Source organism: Equus quagga, chromosome 17 (assembly GCF_021613505.1).
Source record: "Equus quagga isolate Etosha38 chromosome 17, UCLA_HA_Equagga_1.0, whole genome shotgun sequence".
In the NCBI taxonomy this organism is placed as follows: Eukaryota; Metazoa; Chordata; class Mammalia; order Perissodactyla; family Equidae; genus Equus; species Equus quagga.
Window position 1 is genome coordinate 29,412,719 of NC_060283.1, and position 19,328 is coordinate 29,432,046.

The window sequence follows — 19,328 nt, forward strand, 5'->3', positions numbered from 1 at the left end:
TGTGATATAAGGGGTTGGGTTCTACTCTTAGTTTTCCATTTAGATATCCATTTGATCCAACATCATTTATTGGTAAGACTGTTTTTTGATAAGGTCGTACCACTACTCAAGGGTCTACCTTTTCATAAATCAGGTGCCTACATATGCATAGGTCCGCTTCCAGACTCTCTACTCTGTTTCACTGGTTTATTTGTTTATCATTGTGCTAATGCCGCCCCGTCTTCATTACCATCACTTTCCAATAAGTCTTGGTATCTGGTTGAGGAAGACCTCCAGCTTCCTTCTTCTTTGGGGTGGTCTTGGTTATTCGTGGCTCTCTGTACCCCTATCTTAATTTTTATATGGAATAGGAAACATCTCTAAAAGTAAAATATCTTCCCATTTTGTTGGGCCCATGCGTCAGCCGAGTCACCAGCTCTGAGCTGACGTCATCAAGTCCATACCCACATTTCATTCACAAATTGCCTCTTGTGGGGCCCTCACTGCCTTGCCAGGACTGCCTGTCCATCCCACTTCTTAGCTCCAGATGACACTTTCTTGTGTGTGCCGTGGAGCAGTGCGCCACGAGTCCTTGCAAGTCTCTGCTATGAACACCACTCTGTCATTTCTAGTAATAAGTAGAGTGTGCTGTTTGCTTGCTGTCGTGTCAGGCGCTGCGCCAAGGGTTCTGCCTGCCTTATCTTATTAATCCTCTGGCCACCCTTGGAAGCATTACTGCCCCCTGAGGGCTTACACCATCCTCTCAGGGGTCCGACTTTCCCCGCTCGCTGTTCCTTCTCTGTCAGCTTCAACATCTCCATAGATCAGAGTTTGTCTGAGCTAGAAGGGACCTGAGAGATATTTGATCTGAGAAATGAGGAAATTAATGCCCATAGAGGGAACGGATTTGGCTCGGGCTTCCTCAGCTGGTTAATGGCAGAAAGGGATTAGAATTTAGGTCTCTTGATTCCCAGACAGGAGGCTTCTCCCGCACACACTTCCCAGTCATAGCCCCCATCAAACAGACTGTCCTGAAGCTACCCAGTTAATTTCCTCCCCATTTCCACTTAAATATCTCCAAATACTTGCCTATGATGTTAGTTATTTCCACTTCCTCATCTCCCCTTCTCTCCTTGACTCACTCCAATCCTACTTCCTTACTGAACTGCTCTCATCAAGGCTGTCTGCAGCTTCCACGTGGCCCACCCGCTGGTCCCCTCTCTCTCTGTGTTACTAGACCCCTCAGCTGCTTCAACCCACCCCACTGTTGCCATCTTTCTTGCAACACTCTCCCCATCTTCTGCCTATATCACCACACCCCCTTAGATTTCCTTCTACCTTGTGGTCTATTCTTTTTCAATTCCCCTCTTCTGGGTCCACCCCCAACCCTGCACATTAGATTTTAGAGTGGCCCAGGTTTGTTCTATGACCCATGTTTCTTTCTTTCTTTTTTTTTTTTTTGAAGAAGATTAGCCCTGAGCTAACTGCTGCCAATCCTCCTCTTTTTGCTGAGGAAGACTGGCCCTGAGCTAACATCCGTGGCCATCTTCCTCTCCTTTATATGTGGGACGCCTACCACAGCATGATGTGCCAAGCGGTGCCATGTCCACACCCCAGATCCGAACCAGCAAATCCTCGGCCGCTGAGAAGCAGAATGTGCAAACTTAACTGCTGTGCCACCGGGCAGGCCCCATGACCCACGTTTCTATCTACACATTCTTACTAAGTGACTGCACCAGGCCTAAGGCCCTAAACCTTGTATATCTTCTGACGTTTCCCAAGTTAGTGGTTCCAAACCTGACTTCTCTCCTGAGTTCTAGACTTCAACTTCTTACTTGACATCTCCATTTGGTTGTCGTCTTAATTGAGCCCTCTGTAAAACAGAGCCTGGGACAAGGATTACAATACTAACCATTTAACTGGGAGGTGCGAGTCCAAGGTATTGGGTGTAGGAGGAAAAGGGTGAGGAGGCGAGAGAGGTGCGACGTACTGTAACGAGCTGCTTCACCATCCTGGCTACCGCCTCCCAGAAAGCGGCCAAGAGCCCTGGCAGGCCACGCAGAGGCTGTGTTCACTCAGCATATGGGACTTCTCTGGAAGAGGTGCCTGACGATATTGCACCGTAGAGCAGCACACAGGAGAGGGAGAACAACGAAGACTTGGTCTGTCTGGCTCCCATTTGGCTCCCATTTTCCCTTGTTCAACATGCACCCTCTTGTTGCTAACTCTACACTTTTTGGGATGCATAATCTGAACCCTTGTTGGCATGCAGGAAGCCAGCTAGTGGAGTGATATTCCATTCACATCTGAACGCGGAAGAGTGACCCAGAGCTGATGGAGTGCTGGCAGGGGACAGAGAAAAAGAAAAAGGCCGACGATGTTTGTGGCCCAGTGCAGATGTCTACTGGACATATCAACATGAACATGACTAAACAGAACTCTTGATTTCTTTCTCTCAACCAAACTGATTCCCTCCTTCCCCACTGTCCATCTCATGTCAGAAGATGGCACCATCGTCTCCATTGCTAAACCTTAGTCAAAGAGACCATCACCTCAGGCATGGGCCATTGAACTGGCCTCTGAACTGGTCCCTTCCCTCCCATTCTTGCTTGCTTTTGACGTATTCTCCATGCCACAAGAGTGACTTTTTTTTTTCATTTATTTTTATTGAGGTCATAATGATTTACAGCATTGTGTCATTTTCAGGTATACATTATTATTTATCAGTTTCTGTATAGACTGTATCATGCTCACCACCAATAGTCTAATTTTTCTCCATCACCATACATATGTGCCCCTTTACCCTTATGCCCACCCCCCACCCCCTTCCCCTCTGGTAACCACTAATCTGTCCTCTTTATCCATGTGTTTGTTTATCTTCCACATTTGAGTGAAATCATGCACTATTTGTCTTTCTCTGTCTGTTTTTGTTTCACTTAACATCATACCCTCAAGGTCCATCCATGTTGTTGCAAATGGGACGATTTTGTCTTTTTTGATGGCTGAATAGTATTCCATTGTGTGTATATATTCATTTTTATATTTATATGTATATATATATACACACACACCCCACATCTTCTTTATCAATTCATCAGTCGAAGGGCACTTGGGTTGCTTCCAAGTCTTGGCTATTGTGAATAATGCTGCAATGAACATAGGGGTGCATAAATTTCTTTGAATTGTTGATTTCACATTCTTTGGACAAATATCCCGTAGTGGGATAGCTGGATCGTATGGTATTCCTATTCCTAATTTTTTGAGGAATCTCCATACTGTTTTCCGTAGTGGCTGCACCAGTTTGCACTCCCACCAGCAGTGTATGAGGGTTCCCTTTCCTCCACAGCCTCTCCAACATTTGTTATTCTTTGTCTTGGTGATTATAGTCATTCTAACAGGTAAGGTGATATCTCATTGTACTTTTGATTTGCATTTCCCTCATGATTAGTGATGTTGAACATCTTCTCATGTGCCCTTTGACATTTCTAAAGGTAAGGCAGTAACACTCTTCTCCCCAGCTCTGGGCTCTGCGCCATCGTTTAGCTCTCAGACCACATCACCCCCTAAGAAAGGCTTTCCCTGACTCCCCTATGGAGAGAGGCTCCCTTCCTCCCACACTTTCTACATTACCCTGTTTCACTGCATCCTTAACACTTCACCACTGTCTGAAATCATCTCATTGTGTATGTGTTATATATTGTCTGTCTCCCCCACTATGATATAAGCTCCATTCAGAGAATTATGCTGAGTGAAAAAAGCCAATCCCAAAAAGTTTGACACTGTATGATTCCATTTACATAATATTCTTGAGGTGACAAAATGGTAGAAATGGAGAACAAGTTAGGAGTATCCCCGTATCCATGGCGCCTAGAACAGTCTTTGTCCATAGGAGGGATGCCATAAATGTTTGTTGAATGAATGGGTGACAGAATGAACTGTGTGGGTGAACTGAGGGCCGAACCATGCGGCGAGGAATCTGTCTGCTTGCCTGACGTGTCATCTGGTTAGGTCTTTCCATAACGGAATTATTTGAGAGCAGGGACTATGGGACGGTTGAAGGGAATTATTTAGGGCCTGCTGGAGTTCAAGTGGGTTTGGGGATCAGTTAACAGTCTTCCTCCTGCCCCCATTTTTTAAAATGAAACTTTTATTTTAAGATGATTGTTGGTTCACATCCAGTTTTAAGACTGGCTGTGATTCGGAGAGCCCCTGCACCGTCAGCCTTCCCTCCAGCGGTGCGTCTGGAAAACCTAGGGTGCAGCGCAGCGACCAGGGTGTGGACCCGGCACAGTCAGGGTGCAGATGGCATCACCGCGAGGGTTCCTCGCGCTAGCCGTTACCTGTTTTAGCCACAGCTACTTGTCTTCTCCCCCACCACCCCCTTGACCTGTAGTACTCCTAAGTTGTTCTCCATTTCTACTGGTTGCACCTCAAGAATATTATGTGAATGGAATCACGCAGTGTGTAACCTTTTGGGATTGCCTTTGTTCACTCAACATAATTCTCTGGGGATTCACGAGGTTGTCCATTCTTTTTTTCATGGCTGAGTCGCGTTCCACGGTGTGGATGGACCACAGTGTGTTCAACCATTCACCCGCGGAAGGACCTCTGGGTTGTTTCCAGTTTTGAGCTGTTATAAAGCATGAACATTAAGTTTTCATTTCACGGGATAAATGGCCAAGAATGCAGTTGCTGTACGTTATGGTAGTTGCATATTTACTATTTATAGAAACTTCCAAACTGTTTTCCTGAGTGGCTGTACCACTTTACCTTCTCACCAGCAGCGTCTGCGTGATCTAGTTTCTCCGCACTCTCGCCACACTTGGAGAAATTGAAAGGCATTCTTTAGATCCTGCTAGATTCCAGGGGAGCTCGAGGATTCACTAACAGCCTTTCTCTTGCCATGTTTTTTAAGAAGGCTGATGCTTTGTCTATCCTTTGGCTCAGCTGGGGATTAATGATAACAGCCGGCTGCCATCTAGATGGACAGCCCACCAAGCACGTTGCTTTAAGAAAGGGTGGAAAGAAAGGACACTCACACGTTTCCTGGACTCCCAGGCAATTTTAAATAATGTCAGAAAAGGCAAACCACCCCTGGAGGATGTCAAGGAGGGAATGTGGCTGGATTTCCGCTGAGAGCTTGATCAGCCGTAGGAAATCACCCGCTCAGGTCGATCCAGTGGGGAGAGGGTGCCCTGAAGGGCCCCTCAAGAACTCCAGGGAGGGACTCTGCGAGTGGAAGGGCGATAGCAGAAACGTGTGTCTTAATGCGCACTGCCTGGGCTGAGTGAAGGCTACTTCTAAGAAAACTTAGCTCTAACATTTGGGACTGAGGCCACCCTGGAATTTTCTGTCTCAGCTTCACAAAACTGAACCCAGAAACAGAACAGTCTGTGTTCGGCTCCTCTCGTGACTGCTCCTGGTGTCTTACCGCGTCTGCTTCCCCCAGGGGCCTGGCCCTCCGCCACCCTCCCTCACCTCCGTGGCCTTGCCCTCTCTCATCTTCGCGAAATCATCTGTTTTTTAACACCTTAAGAAACACATACTTATATAGTGGTTACTACTTCTTAGGCATTGTTTTATGTTATTTTAAAGGTATATATATTAGCTCTATTCAAACTGCTAACAGCCCTATAAAGTAGAAATCATTAATGTCCCAGTTTCACAGATGAGGTAACTGAGGTACAGAGAAGTCAGGTCACTTGCCCAAGATCACACAGCTCATAAGTAGCAGAGGTGAGATGCAAACTCAGGCAGCCTGGTTCCAGAATCCCCGCTTTTAATCACTACATTACGATGACTTTCTTTTATTGACAAATATGCTTTAAACTATTCTCTTTTTCAAATCCCAATGGTATTGCCGTAAGGAAAAACCTCCCAGGGCTCTGTGTCTATATTGTCACCAGGCTAAGGGACGCACAGGACCCCCCCGAGGAAGACCTCATTGCCTATAACAGCTCTATCTTGTGCAGGTTGTTTCAAAGAACTGCAACCAACATTTAGGAAACGGAGTTACTGTGTGCCAGGACGGGGCCAGGAGCAGTCCATATATTGTCCACAACAGCGTGGGGCGGGCAATACTAACTCCCTCTTGGAGATGAGGAAGTTGAAGCATCAAGTGGCAAGTGGCTAAGCGATTTGATTTAAGTCACACAGCTTGAAAGCGGCCGTCCCAGGTTTGTCTGAGCCCCCCCATAGGTCTTTCTGGTCTCCTTGACTACACAAAAATGATTAAAGAGTTAAAGCTTCTAGTTTCGTCTTCTTTATTTTTGGTGAGAGTGTCAGTTTTGGAAAATGACGAGGTAAGAATAGAGCCTTCCGTTTTGCTACCCATGAATTAGCAGTCCCCCAGAGTTTCACGTCGTAGAACGTGGCCCCACCATAACCTAGTGCTCAAATACAAAACTCAGGACTTGGCCCTTCTTTCTCCCTTATCCTACCTCCTTTCTACAATTTACCAGTAAATTCTATCAATTCTGTCTCCAAAATGCATCCCGAATCCACGTGCTTCTGTCCACCTGAGTCCAGGCCACCACCATGCATTGGCCCAACTGCCTCAACAGTGCCTTCCCGGGCACACCCTGCTCCACCCCACAATCGATCTCCCATAGAAAACGTGTGCGCTCTTCTTAAGATATGAATTGGATCTCGTGTCTCTCATATTAGATACACTTCCAACTGGATTTGATGCCCCGTCCTGCTCTCTCAGGAATCCCGCGCCATGTTGGAACAGGTCATGCTCTTCCCACTTGGGAGCCTTAGCCCGTGCCAGAGTCGCCTCCCCTCTCCTCCCGTGGCTGTCAGCCCCTCAGAAAGCTCCGCGGAGCCTGCAGCAGGCATCCTCCCTCTGAAGATTAAAGGTATCAGCCTATCTGCTCGACGGCTTAGCCCAGGGCCTGCAGAACTGAGCACTCAGGTAACGATAGTTCTTGGGGTTTTTTTCCCGATCATTGTTGCTCTGGTAAATACTCTAAAAATGCATGCCTGGGTGACTATATAAGTGGCGTAGGGAGGAGGAACAGTGTCAAATCTGGGCCCTCAGGAGCTTCTAAGAGAGGAAGGTTAGATACCATCAGAGGAAAAAAATCGTGGGGTTGTAAATTCTCTTCTCTGCCTTCCAAAGAATGTCATTACTATAATTGTCACACACACACTTACCGTGTGCTTAATGGAAGCATGGCTTGCAGTAGCAATGTAAACTATACTTTGAAAAAATGTAAGAGCACCTAATACATTTTTTAAAGCAGTGGCTGGACCTGTCGATTGATTTTCCTAAATATGTTTCACCCTCACTTACAGTTCCCCATCATGCTTTTTTTCTACGACTTAGCAACGAGTACTTAAAACAAAGTTTGTCCCTTTTCGATTTTCCAGTATCCTTGCTAACAGTCTTACGTGTTGACTTACAGAGACATGAAAAGGGGAAAAGGAGTGAAGAAGACTTGGGTTGGAATAACCTATGAACTGGATAATTAGACTTTGTCCTGTTAAGAGCTGCCTTTTAACGGAGATAAAGGCAACAATGCGGACACTTCAGGCCCAGCAAGCCGTTAGGCTGGACTCTTCTTTGACAGACGGTATCCTGGTTTATGCACAAAGATATCCATCACAGCATTACTTGCAATATCCCATGTCCAAGGCTGGGCCCTCCCTCAGTGAGTTACAGAACTTGATGAAAGATTATAGAGCCATTCAAATAATACTGGCAAAGACATTTTAGAACATGAGGAAAGCCTTATGCTATAACGTTAGGTGGATAAGGAGGCCTATGGGGGACGTGCATTAAGACCCGTCGTTGTACCTACTACAGCTGAGAAACGCTCACCGTATTTCAGGCATCATTCTCCAGCGACAGCAGGTGGGGCGGGCTCGGAAAGGAGTCAGGGCCGGCACGGTGCCATTGGCCCCTTCCCTTCCTCCCAACCTAAGAGCCAGGATTGGAAACATACCCAAATATTAATACTGTACACCTTTGCAGGCTTTTCTTCTTTGTTCCTCTGTATTTTGCAAATGTCCTAACACTTTTTTAAAAATGCTTTTGTTTTCCTTTAAACTTTCCCCAGAAACTTCTAAAAGGCAGCTGCTGTGGTCTCACATCTCCCTTCTCCCCGCAAATGTGTAAATAAAGAAACACCCCTTTGCCTTTCATTCATGGCAGGCTGAACTCGCCCTGTAAGTGGATACTCTGACCAGACGTCTGTGGGTGGGTCGGGTGTTGTGTTTTCTGTTGTAGCTTCTTTTGGCTGATAAACTAGCACTTAAGTGTTTCCCTTTTCCAAACCCCAAATGACAAGTGTCTTTGTGGTGAGGTGGCAGCCCAACCTCATCGTGAACACGAACGGTGCTGGGACTTATTTTTGGTTTGCTGTCTAAGCAGGAGCTGGGCTGAGCGGCCAGGGCCTTTGGGGCCGAAATGGCTGGACTCAGAGCGTGGACCTACAAGGAGAAAGCAAGGCAAAGCAAGCAGACGTCCTGGGGAGGTCGGAGCACCTGGTCCAGGTGGGCCAGAAGGAAAGGCAGAGATCTTCTCTTAGCCAGAACACTGTACTCCACTTTTTACACGGTTAATTTTACCAAGGATACTAGAAAACAGAAACACGTTGACCCCGTTCGGGTGAATGTCACTCCAGGAAGCCTCAGGGAGCTAATAATAGCAAAGAGGCTGATGCTAAGAAGCAGAAACTGTGGTAGACATCCATTCTACAGCCTGCTCCCTGTCCCATCCTCCCTTCTCACAGAGCCTGAAGCAAGGGGTCTCACCTTCTGCTGGTCAAGTAGCTGGCATGTCACCAAGCTGGGCCAATTAACCCTGTCCAGGGAAGAGAAATCCTGGGTGAAGGGATACCGGGGTCCCCAGCTGATGGCAGTCCATTAGTTTCTCCTATCCACGTAGCTCAGTTTCCTGTCCTGTACATAGCCAGATGATTTACCTGTTAATTTGGTTCTGTGAGCAACTCTGCTTGTATATACTATGTATGTGTGTGTGGTATGACGTGTGTGTATATATTTATATTTATTGTTTTGCTTAAATTAGCTAAAGTTGGTTTCTTTTGCTTGAAACCAAAGAACTCCCCCTAAAATGAGAGCCCTGACATATTTCTCTGTACATCTCTGCCTGGCTCTGGACAGAGGGCAATTTATCCCCCCCGACTCCAGTCCAACATAGGAACTGGGATATGCTGGGTTTTATGAAAGCATTGGTGATTTTTTCCTCCCTGAATGTAAGCTCTTCCCTGTGTCCTAAGCAGGGGCAACCAAACAACTCCAGCCTCGACAGGACCCTCAGACAGGAGAGGGGAGTCCGCGTACTACCACTGTGGGACCTGGCTTTACTCATCCTGGGGTTCTTGTGCTGGAAACCAGGCTCTGGCATCAACCTCTCAGAGACTAACAACCCCAAACAGAGCACCTCCGACTCCATGATAGAAACGCTGGGCGTCAGAAAGCCATGTTCTCAGCAGCACGAGGTTCTGTCAAAAGTGGTGCAGTGAGAACTCACACCCCATCAGATCTGGCTCCTGGAGCAGAGTCACATGCACAGGCAGCACCGCCTGAGTGGCAGCAGGATGCCCGTGACACTCCACCACCACCACTGCTATAGCTGCCGTTACTTTGCACAGCACGGACAATATCTCCAGCCTCCACGGTGGTATATTTATTCATCAAGGCAGCTCTTACTTCCTTTGATGCATCTCGTAATCCAGGAAGGCAGGAGGGGCCGGCAACATTGGTCGCATTTTATGGTTGTGGAAACGGAAGCACCTGCCAGTACTCATGTTGGATCTTGTACTATTATTACTGATGATAACAATGGTGCTCTTGATGTCAAATTATTGGACTTTTCTCCCAAAATTGCTTTAGAGCACAACAAAAAAAATAATAGTTCATATTTATTGAGTGCTTGCTATGGGCTTCAGATTTATTGAAGTCGATGCAATTGTCCTTATTTTAAAGTTAAAGGAACTGGGGCTCAGAAAGATGAAGTAATCTGCCTCCGACCACATGATGAGTAACTGCCGGAGTCAGCATATGAACCCGAGCGGTCTGACTCCAAACTCATGCACTGGACTAGAAAGCCACAGGCCTGTTAGCTCTTTTTGAAGAAAACATCCATTACAGCAAACTGGCCAGACCCTTAGACTTTGTCCTGTTCTAATCTGACCCCCATATGTCATCCTTTTCAGTCTGAGTAAACATCCCATCCACATCCACTAGGGCCAGAAGTGGCTCTCCGCTAACACTTTCAGTTCAGAGTGAAAAGGTGGAAGGACTCACAAGAGAAGGTGTCCGCGTCCAGTCCACAGGCCCAGACAGCTCAAAGGACTTGGGTAAACACCCAGCTCGAAAATGCTAACAAAGCTCCGGGCCTGGCTGGTTACCTCCGCCCACGTGTGCCAGGCCAGCGGAAGTAGGAGCCTAGAAGACGTCAAGGATCTAACAAATCAATTCACAAGGAAACCCACCTTGATTTCCTCCTGCAGAGCGTATCTCTACCATTTCCGTCTCCATGGCGCTGCAGATGCCAAAATGTGGCAGGAAACCCAACAGTCTAGGCCAGCAACACTCTATTTTCAAAGCAGTGCTTGGGGACCGAGGACGGAAGGCGGCCTGAAGACAAACAGATTGAAAGTTCGATAAGACTTGGTATCATTCCGATCACACCCACAGAGCTTTGAAAGGTGCTCTGCTCACATGGGCAACAGGGGCAAACTGGTGAATTCAAGAAAGTTGGTCCTGGGCAGCTTCTTCTATCTTTCAGTGGAAAGTCTCCTCCTGCGGGCACCCGCTGCCCTCAGCCAGCATCCCTCACCAGGGCTGGGCTCCCAAGGGGCGGCCATACCACCCCGTCCTCTGGCCAAGCCCCTGGGCTGTTTTTTTATTAAGAAAGGATCTTAAACTGTATTTCTTCCATAGTTGTTCATTCGTTCAAAGTATTAGTTTGATCAAAACAGAGCAGCTAATTCATGGTTTATATGCCTTTGGGTGATAACGACTTAGTAAATTAATACTCTCAGAGAACTTTTGAAATTCACCCCAACAATAACTAATGGAATTTTCTGGCACTCTGGAGGCCGGTGTGGTAGGGATGTCTAGTGATTGCTTTTATCTAGCTCTCCTCTCCATTTACACAGGGTCACGTGACAATGGCATGGTGTCACATATGGACTGAGGCGTTTGATTGCCAGTGGGAGAACTTCCAGCTCTTTATCTGCTGTGTAAACTATGGAGACCTTTGTTGAAATGGGGGTGTCATAGGATTAAAGCAGCCTGGATCCCTGAGGCACCATGTGAAGGACCGGCTTCCTAGAAAGTCAGCCAGACCTACAATGCACTTTGGGTGAAATAGGAATAAACTTCCTTTCTGTGAACCCACTGACAGCTTTGTGTTTTTCTTACAGCAGCACAGTCCGGCATATCTTGACTGTTAGAGCTAGTGATTTTCGATCACCTCAAATAGTTTGGTCCATAGTTTGCTTCCTCTGTACTGCTAAGAGAGACATCTGTCACCTATTAGCTGTGTGGCTTTGGACAAGTTATTAAACTTCCCCAGAATGAGTCTCAGAGTCTCCTCTGTAGGGTAGGATGTCTGGTCTCTTTCGGGTGTAAGGTTCTGCCTAAGTGGCAGTCCAAAATTGTATGGTGTCTGCTCCCTAAAGCTAACTATTGTGTGCTAAGCAAGGTAACACATCCCAAGACAAATGGAGATGTTTAACTCAAGTCAAACACTTCTTACCTACTCATCTCTGTGACCAGGAGGCTCATCTCAAGTTGCCAGTAGATAAGCACATGTTCTAGGAGGTTTGAGATTGTACTCGGAGGGCCCACAACATCTCATTAGCCTCTAAAATTGGCCATTCTAGCACCTCTCAGCTACTGGGATTTGTCAAAGCAGAGCCATTCAATTTGGGAATCAGGCAGCATTTCTCAAAGTTTATTTGCCTTTGAGAAAATTCCCAGTTAATGTCTGAAGACAAGAGGGTCTCATCATCCAAAACAGTGGTTCTTAGCCCTTTTAACATGAAGACACCTCTTCAGTATAAAAAATTCCCCTGGATGTGCGTGTGTGTGTGTGTGTAACTATTAGTGCCCACTGACCTAAAAATGCACTATTTAAAAAATTACTTTAATGCCATATTTGAAAAGTAGCATACATGTTATTCAAAATATTTAGACATATTACGTATTCGGGCTCCAGGCAACGTTGGGCACGTGTGTTATATATGCAGACTCCTGGCAATAATTCTGAGGTTCCCCAAGGTCTATTCGCACCCACGAGCTGGGAAGAGCAAACTTAAGGAATCTAAGAGAACATCGCACCCTGCATGTGCTTCTTGTTTCCTCCCTCTCATCCTCAACTTCTTATTCTCTGGGAAGCAGACGCTGAGACAGAATGAGGAGTACATAGGTTCGGGGGGAAAGGAAGTGTGAAAGCCACTGTGAGGAGCAGCGATGGTCATGAGGAAGTCACCGGATCACGATACAGACTCTGTCAGCCCAACAGGTTGCGCCCCAGCAAGGCTGCCCGTTGGAGCCGAGTCCCCACTAGACAGAAATGGCTGGGTCTTCACTCCGTAGCCCTGCTTAGGTTATTGGTTGGGGTCACTCTGAGCAGAGTGTGACTTTGGCTCAGAAGTTGCTACAGGGGAGGCTGTCAGCTAGCCACCCTCCAAGGAGCTGGGCAGCGAGTCCTTTCTGGAATGGGGATCTGAATGGTGTATCTCTATCTGCCGCATTTCCTCTAAGGCTCTGAGGCAATTCTGCCCCTCGAGGTTCTTCACGAAGACAACATAACTCTATTAGTAACAATGTGAAGCGCCCTTGGGAAAGAGGCCATCTCTAAGCCGGCAAAGTCAGAAAGGAAATTATAAACACACATAAGCACAGCTGCATTAGCTGAAGGGTGAGCTTCTCCCTGACCCTTTCAGGGTGGGATGTGGGATTGCACTTAGTTTAAGCAGAATCTCCTTCTGCAGAGAGAGCTAATTGCAAATCTGAAATACGCTCACAGAAATGCTTACTGCAGGAGTGCATTCCTCTGAAATGAACGTGAAGCCTCATAAATCCATGACCGTTTACCGTGGGGCAGTCACTGTGCTGAGAAAAATGAAGCAGTAACGGGAAGGTGGGAAATGGCCTGGGGAAGGCGGCTTCTCTTAGGAGGAGGAAGGCGCCCATTCCAAGTGTCTTCCCTTAGCCTAGGCTGTGAGGGAGTGTTTAGCAAGCGGCATGAAGAACAGGCTGGGGTGGATCCAGCTAGTGGGAAATATCTACAAGATTGAACTTGAGGACTGGGGCCGTGGCCTGTTAGTCTGGTTTCAAACATGGATCCCGTTAATCTCCAAAGATGCATCTTACACAAGCTTCCACGGTGGTTTCCAAGTGGGAGTTTACACAGGCCAAGGAGAACAGAGGCAAGGGCATTGAACGGAAACCCCAGAGGCCTGGCCCATCGCCTACCCTGCCTCCAGTCCTCCTGCAAACGAGCAGTCCCATCTTTATCTGTTTTCCTGTTAGTACTTTGTGCAAGGTTACACTTGAGAAAAGGTTTCTTAGTGAAAATAAATGAGTTAGATAACTATGGTTCCCTAGGTCTCCCTTGAAACCTACTGAAATAGGATAGTGAAGAATTCGTACTTCCAAAAACTCTGCTCCATGGACCTCACGATAGAAAGATGCATAGATAGATCAGAGATGAGACAGATAGATGATAATGATAGATAACATACATTTACCAATTTGCCAATATATAACACATATTATAACATACACACAAAAACAGAAAATTGAAAAAGGATAAGAAAATAAATATAATAGAGGCCCTAGTATTTTCTTTTTGAACTCAAGGGATCATCTTGATTTCCTCTGATGTTGGCACACCTCACACTGGAGCATTCTCATAGTCTTGTCTGTGACAGAAAAAACGCGTGGGAAATAAAGGGATGGCTTACCATTACTGACGGATGTAAATCCGTCCTACTAGTTTTTAATGGCCTTTGAGCCACCGAGATAGTGGTACTCCCCATCCTGGCCTATTCCTTCCTGCACCCAGGCCAGGGCCTAGGGGGAGAGGGGATAGTGATCATAGTTGATTACTACTAGTGGGAAAAGGGTACATGTCTTTTTCCAAACCAGATGGATTCCTCCTCTCCCTTTCTTTCGAGCACAGATGAAATCCAATTTAAACAAGTTGAGATTTCAAACCTGAGCTCTCTTTAGTCACCAATGTTTAGAACAGTGAGTGGAACTGCTGACACTTGAGTTGATGAAACGCCCTATAGCTCAACTCTGACAGTCGATCATAAACATACGGTCACTGATGTCTGGGAGAACGACCAGAGGAGGGCCAGTTTGAAGGGCATCAGCCTGAGTAACAGAGGTGGGTATCAACGGACCGGAGATTGCAAGGCCTGAGCAAGCAAAGAGAAAGCTCGTCAACACCCTGCAGAGTGAGGAGGTGTGAGGCAGGCACCAGATGTGTTTGTGGTCCTTCTGTGACTCAGCTTCTATTTTAGCTACCGATAAACAAAGGGCCATTTCCAGGTATGCCACCTAAACTCGGACATTAAGTATAGCCCTAAGGTTACCAGGGTTACAGTGCTCCAAACCACAATTATTTCACACATGTTGGACTGAAAAGAAATGAAAATTAGAAGCATGAAAAAAATGACAAAAACGACTGTGGGTTTCCCACAATCTGCAAATCTCCCTTCACTACCAGCTCAGCACGAGCACTGCTTCTATTTTCACAGCTCTTTCCGCCTCACAGAGACCCACTGTCAGTACTGGTTTCCCACCTTTTGTTCATTCACATTCCCTCTGTCACCACTCCTTTCCCTCCAAATGCCACCACTCCTTTCCCTCCAAATTCCCATCCGCCAGCCTGCCTTCCCAAGCCCAGCTCCAGAGACGTGCACAGGCTTTGCCCAAAGCCTCGCCGGGGAGCCGAGTCTTTTTCTGAGGATAGTAAGCACTGACTCATCGCCTCCTTCTCACCACAGTTTCCAAAACACAGTCTGATTTCACCCTTGTCTCCACCCAGATCCCCGTAGGTCTGGGCCACCTTGTGTGTAAACAGACTCCTGCTGGGGGATTCCCTCCTCACCTGCCTGACACCCTCTCCCTCTCTCTCTCTCTCTTCTGATGCCTACCCTCCCAAAATTCTGAAGAAAGAGGAGCTTAAAGAACTGGGACCCTTCAGGATCCATTCTTGTCTGTATTTCAGACCTTTGGTCAACAAAGGCAAACACACTTCTGCTGTTAAAATAAGACTCAGAGACACTTAGAGAAATGGCTCCGTAAAAACAGACAGTACTCCAATCAATTCCATCTTGGCTTCACCACCTGCACAGGAACAGAATAACTGGAGGATGAACCAAGTTTTCTCTGGGTAACTAAGCGAGTTTTACTCCTCTTCTCCCAGCCCCAGGGAGAAGCAGTAAGAGATTTAAATATGGGTAGTTGGAGATGAAAGTTCTCAAATTTTTATGTTAAATATAAATGTATTTGTGCTTTTATCAGATTTATGCAAAGCAGCACCTTTAAGACACTGATTTGAGGGTGGCATGTTACAAATGAGAGAGATGCCATTCAGCAAAATCCATCAGATTGCCCTCTGAATGATTCAAGTTCCTAGCTGTTGAACCAGCTTGAGCTGGGGGTTCCTAACTCCCCATACTCTCTTTTCTCTGGATCGATTCTTTAGATCCTTCCCCAGCTGGAGTGTCAGTCTCCAGGTGACTCAGAATTCGTTCAGGATACTCCTCCACACACCTACCCTTCTGATCAAGACCAAGCCTGTTACTATTGATTTCCAGCATTGACCCCAGCACTCCCTCGGGTCTCACCTCCACCAAGAGGATTCGGGAGGCAGAGGGCAGCATGGGCAGCAGCCTGAGCCTTTAAAACTCCTCAAAGCCAATTGGCAGTTCTGCACCAGCCTTCGTGGAAGAATTTATTGAGAAATTCTTTAGTCCACTACACCTTCATTTTTCAGAAGAGAAATACCTTCTTGTCTTCTGGAACTTTAGGTCTTGGCTCAGATTTTAAAGAAAATGCTATCTATAGCATAAAGTAAGGGATCCCATGCATGCCCATTACAAGACCACTGATATAAACAAACCCAATGAAAAAGAGTGTGTGTGAAACAGTTCCCTGTGAGGAAAATGGAGACATTTCTCCTGAAATGATGCTGGCGGGACTACTGTCGGGACATGGCCCCGGAAGTAGGCTGCTTATCAGTCACCAGGTCTCAGAGAAGAATTTGCATTCCATGTGGCTTCCAGATGGCGCACTGCAGATCATCTAATGTCCTTTTTGCAACATGTTCAATCATATTTAGGATATTTATGGATATTTATATTTAGGATATTTAGGATATTTATATTTATGTTTAACTTCCAACTTGGGAGAGTTTCCCAGTAGGACAGAAGCCTGTTTCAAGGTTGACCCATGAATATGACACAAGCCCAGGGGTAGACAATTACAATGATTCAAGCAACCGTAGGCAAACTGACCCCTCTTCTGATGTCTTCCTTCCAGAACACATGAAGAAGCAGAGCCTAAGGAATCAGGACTCCCAGGATCCAATTCTCTTCTGTATCTCAAGACATTTATCAGATAAAGAATATTTTTGCTGTTAAGTAAGGCTCCGAGGTACCATAAAGATACAGAATTGTAGGTACAGTCATTTCCAACTTATGTTGTCTACCTGGGCAGGAAATTCAAAGATGAGCCAAGTTTTCTCTGAAGGAAGATTTCACTCATTCATTCATTCATTCACTCATTCATTCATTCATTCAATTAATACTATTTTTGTAGTCACACAGATCTGAGGATAAACAGCTATCGATGTCCACAACTCCTCTTATCTCCTTGGAGAGCACAGATCCTACAAGCACCTCTCTAGTTTGTTTTTTCTCCCTAAAACCGGTGACTTAAGTGAGCCATCAAGAATCCCTAGGATCCCATAAGGAAGAGCTCTGGGGAGGGCTAATTCACCTCACCTACAGTGTGTGACCCAGAGTCCTTAAGCACAAACTCTGGATTAACCGAAACAGAAAATAAGCTTATTGGAAGAATGTTGGGAAGTTCACAGAATAGACAGGAAGGCAGGAGGGTGAGGCTTGGAAAGATGCAAAGACCAGAGCAGCTCTCGGGCTCCAGGGAACAGTAAGCACCGTCCAGGTCACGTCTTAGGGAACAGCTCTCAGAGGCCTGCGGTGGATGCTGCCTGTGGTACCACCACCACCTCCTGCTGTGGTCGCCATCATTTCTGCTGTGATAAACTCATTTCTATGTGTCTCCTGGCCTTGGGTCACACTCAAAAGACTGCATGTCCTGCGAGGAGCCTCTGGGTAGGCGCAGGTTACAAGCCCACACTGCCAGAACTAAGAAGCTCCTGCTTTCCACTTCTATAGGAAGACGTGGGGGCACTGGGTTCTACCAACACAGAACACAGTGGGGTGAAATCCCCTCAAACAGGGGGAGTAGGAAGGTGGACGGCCAAGAAATCCAAACCTATAGTTCATTCCTTACACAACTCTCTCTCCAATCGGATCTTTTCAAGATCTGATATTGCACATAAGAAAAACCCTTAGCTCAAAGGACCCAGTTTTGAGCTGTAGAGTATAGCCCCTATCTTGCACTTGATTTGGTCTCTTTTGGAAAATTCTGGCACAGTAAATACACTGTTTGTGCTCACACTATTATTCCCTCAGGCGCTCTGAGAAGGATTTGAGGTGGCTCACAAAATTTAACACGTAAAACAGTTCAGGGATCAATGAAAACAAACCAGTTTGTACCTACGTGAAATGCCCTTGTGACTGGTGGGGGCCCCTCCCCTCAGCACTTCCAGAGAAGGGGGAGGCAAAAGGGGAAAGTGGGGTCAGCCTGGGTCAGCTCTTGTATTCTCTTCGTGGTCAAGGAGGTGTTCTGGGCTGATAGGTGAGTTTTTAGGAAAAGGGCTGATGGGTTGGTTGGGTCCACAGGTACCGAGTGTGGATAACGTGTTCGGGACAAGCAAGAACTAGGCCTCGTAAGGGGGCTGGAGTGACAGCGAGGATTGGCCCGGAGGCTAAAGCAGGACCACGGACAAGGGCCTGGAGGCGGAACCCAGCAGGCCAGATGGCATCAGTAAGTTACGGCTGAGAGCAAAGAAAACAAGAGGGTAGGGATGCGAGGGTTGGGCTGAGGTCAGAGGACAAGGCAGGGATTTCACCTAGAGACAGGCTCCTGCTGACAGTGGCCTCTGCCAAGTGTTGCGTCCTAGAAGGGAAGCTGGACGGGGTCCTTCTAAGGCTTAACCGAGCCCACAGCACTCAGAAAGGCCGTTCTGAATCTTCATCTACATATTACACTATCATCGGAATAAAAATCAGATGTGTTTTGAAATGAACCTTCTAGACAGTGAGACATGATCGAAGGAGGCCTGACTTCTGTTTGAAGCCAGCTCTTCTACTTACCAGCTGCGCCGCGTGAGGGCAGGCAGCTTCCTCAGGGCCTCACCTTCCTCCTGGCAAATGGGAAGCATGAGCTAAATAGTGCCTTCCAGCTTTAGACAGGAACGGTCCACTTCAAGAGGCCAAGTGTACGCACGTGCACACACACACAGCCCTGGGGTGAGGCTGCGAGCGGCCGGGAAGGGGCCGAGGAACGCTACCCTGCCGTGCACCCTCCCTGAAGCCGCCACCGGCCAGCAGACGTCCTCCAACCCACAGCTGTTGAAACGGTCCCCAGGGAGTTGGGCCTAATTCCTGTTTCCTAACATCCTGCATGTGGGGCCCAGCAGAACTGATAACGGGGTACTTGCCCCGAACTACTAATTACGAACTGAAAGGGGAAAACCGTGCTACCCGAGGACTTAGGCAGGATGGGTAACCCCGGCAGGCCGTGAGCAACACGGCTGAGGGGACAGACAGGCACAGCTCGAGAAGGCACAGCGGTGGCCTGGCTAGGATTTGCTTTTTTCCAAGACAAACCATGTCGGCTCTGATTCATCTCCTAGCTATGGCTACATTCCCCTCCTTTACTCACATCATTATTCCCAAGCCTGCGCCCTGCTTCATCGTCAGGGGCTCTGGGAAATCTTTGAAATTATTCAAGCATTCTAAGTGACAGGCATTTATCAGCCTCTCCCCTGAGTGACGTGTTGAGTGTCTTTATGTGCCGGGAACACCACAGTAAACAAGAATGCCCAAATAAGTGGGCCCCCAAATACATGTGTACCACAGTGGGTGACAGAAAGAGAAGCAGAGTGCAGTGCAGAGAGGAGAACAACGGGACGGGGCAAAGGGCAACATACTTGCAGAACGGTTAGAGGAGGTGTCTCTGTGAAGGCGACCTTCCAGCAA

At 47.1% G+C, this 19,328-nt stretch overlaps 1 long non-coding RNA gene across 1 annotated transcript in view; it reads right to left on the reverse strand.

Moving 5' to 3' along the window:
• LOC124229305 (uncharacterized) overlaps nt 1–19,328 on the reverse strand; it is a 108,649-nt gene that overhangs the window by 58,738 nt on the left and 30,583 nt on the right. Inside the window, exon 2 of the long non-coding RNA XR_006885851.1 lies at nt 10,443–10,587. This is a non-coding gene — a long non-coding RNA (uncharacterized LOC124229305). The remainder of the gene's footprint in view (nt 1–10,442; nt 10,588–19,328) is intronic.